The sequence below is a fragment of the Sinocyclocheilus grahami genome, unplaced genomic scaffold (assembly GCF_001515645.1).
Source record: "Sinocyclocheilus grahami isolate Dianchi unplaced genomic scaffold, SAMN03320097.WGS_v1.1 scaffold3675.1, whole genome shotgun sequence".
NCBI classification, from domain to species: domain Eukaryota; kingdom Metazoa; phylum Chordata; class Actinopteri; order Cypriniformes; family Cyprinidae; genus Sinocyclocheilus; species Sinocyclocheilus grahami.
The window spans coordinates 6,614-9,488 of NW_015508762.1; positions in this window are offsets into that span (position 1 = coordinate 6,614).

A 2,875-nucleotide genomic window follows, 5' to 3' on the forward strand; every position below is an offset into this window, starting at 1 on the left:
TGGAGTGGAGTTGCTTGGCTTGTAGTCACTGATGACCTGGATGCCCTGCCACATGCGTCGGGGGTCAGAGTTGGAAAAGTGTTCCTCTACCTTTAGCTTGTAGCAGTATTTGGCCTTTTTGATGCCCCTCCTCAGGTTAGCCCTGGATTTGCTGTAGGCCTGAGCATCATCTGATCTGAAGGCAGCGTTGCGGGCTTTCAGCAGGAGTCGCACCTCCTTGTTCATCCATGGCTTCTGATTAGGGTATGTTGTGATCTGTTTCTCTGTTGTAACACTGTCAATGGTGGTGTTGATGTAATCCATTACAGAGGAGGTATAGATATCAATGTCCGTGTGAGAGCCACAGGCAGCCTGAGAAGCAAACATACTCTAGTCCGTGTATTGAAACCTGTCCTGAAGTAAAGAGTCTGCTCCTGTTGGCCACACTTTGATGGTCCTCACTGATGGCTTCACACGGTTGATGAGGGGTGAATACTTAGGGGTGAGAAACAAGGCCCATGTACAATTATGACACATTGTACATTTTTGCATCTACGATTCCTTTTTGCAATACCTGCTCTTGAGGAAGCTTCAAAATGGGAAAAGCGAAAGTGACCGTAATGTTAAATTTGTCTTGGCAATTATCTTGGTTTTAGGAAACTCTGGAAAACATAGGTTGTACAAATTAGATGTGACCTAGGATTAGAAGACAGGACCACAAATTGAACAGACTGTACTTCAGCATCGTTTCATGTGCGTTAACAAAAGCAGCCTACCCTTGTTAGTTAGGTCTACTCTCTGCTATAGAGTGTTATAAGCTAGCTGTTAGTAGAGGGTTTGGCTTGTTAGTTTGTTCCAATTATCTGGTAGTCTGCTGGTATATGTTTTAACAACACCATTCAACATTCACTATTCTGCAAAAGGCATATAAAATATACATATACATATAACAGATATTTCATAATATAATATAATATAATATGATATAATATATTGTTTTTGGAGGAAAATGTGCCGATAGTATACTTTAAAATAGTGTTCCCTTTCGAATGGTCTCTCCCGTTTCGTCGCTGAAGCTTTGGGGAAACTCCTGTTTACTCCGTTACTGAAGCCTGATTTGTTCACTATCATGTAACCAATGGTGCTTCAAACTGCCAAAAGGGGAGGAGCTGACCTCTATATAAGTCTGTTCTGAGTGCCATTTCATCAGATTTTTCTCCTTAAGCGATGAAGATCATCTTGGGCAGTGCCCAAGCAGAGGTACGTTCAATGAGACAGCATGCTCTCACTGCGAGAGCATGAGTCTTGCCCTTCTCTGCTCATGGACCACCTTTTTTAAGGAGCGCGGTCCTTCCTGCTCTGCTCTCACGTTTCCTCTCTCCCCTACGAGAAAGAAACAGTGGAGCAGTGGGGCTCGAGTGATCCCATGCCGGCACAACCCCCACGTGCTTCACTTTCCCCCCAACACCTTGATTCGCCAGTGTGTTTCACATGTGAGGATCAGCGTCCCTTGTCATCTGTGAGCAGCTTGATTTCCTTCGGTGTATCTGAGGAAGACATCGCCGTGGATGACTACATGTCATTGACCGCTTCAGATGCTGAAGAGTGGGCGTGCTCCAGTGAAGAGCCCGAAACTCCGCCTCTAACGCAGACAACACGGCCCAGCTTGGAAAGTGAGCTGATCCGCGTTCTTTCTAAGGCTGTGGAGGATCTCGGCCTGGCTTTGTTGGCTCCGGCAGAGCCTGCTCACAGCCTCCTCAACAAGTGGTACCTAAAGGGATGCCGTCAACATTCCTCCCGCCAACAGCCCACCCCAATCTTGCTGGCAGCTCATGAGGAACTCACCAAGACGTGGCACACCCCCTATGAGGCCCATGATAATCCCTCTACTTCTTCCGCTCTCACCACTGTTGACGGCGCTGAAGAAAGAGGTTATGGCAAGCTCCCCCCTCTGGAAGAGGCGGTCGCTGAGTATCTGTGCACTGCACGCTACTAAGGCCACCGCACAGGCGATCAGCAAGGCCGTGGCCAATTTGGTGGTGCTAGAGCCACCTTTGGCTGAATCTGACAGAGATCAGGAACACTGACAAGGTCGCCTTTCTAGACTCGCCAGTCTGTTTGGACTGTTTTCTCCTGCTGTGGATGGGTTTGCTGAGCGGTTTACAGCACCACAGAAGTCATCGAAGGCATTGCGTCACTTCCTGCTAAAACGCTCCAGTGCGGCAGCTAGTTCAAATCACCAGAAGGCTCCATCCGCCCTGCAGCCTGCCAAGCCGGCGCCACTTCAGCTCCAGCCCCAGCCCCAGCTTTAGTCCGAGCCTGGGCTTCAGCAGCATCCCCGGAAAGTGAAACTCTACCCGTTTCCGAAGCGCCAAGGTCCCCACCCCAGAGAGACGCTGGACCCAGAGCCTCAGAAGCCGTCCTGATCTATATGCAGAGAGGAAGAGGAGAGGGTCAGTTTTCACCAAGGCCGGAACTCCCTCAAAGAAAGCTTGTGCTTGCTCTCCATCCCTCCACTTAACTCTGAGCGATGGAAGCTCCATTCAAGCTGGGCCCGTCCTTCTCTCTCAGTGCATGCCCAAGCAAACAACCGCTGTGATAGCGGACCCACATACCCAAAAGAGCAATTCTCCTCTCCTCATTACCATGAATGTCAGTTCCCTGCCCCCGTGTGATGAACTTCCATTCAAAAAAACCACTTGACCTCTGGCTTCAGGCTTGGAAAATATCCCGGATGTGTCAAGTTGGATTCTAAAAACGATAGAATGAGGCTACTCGCTTCAGTAGAGACCGTTCGAAAGGGAACGCTTTGGTTAATCACATAACCATGGTTCCCCGAGATAAGGGAACGGGCTTTGCGTAGGCTGCCGTGCTGTGCTATAAGGCTGTACGTGAA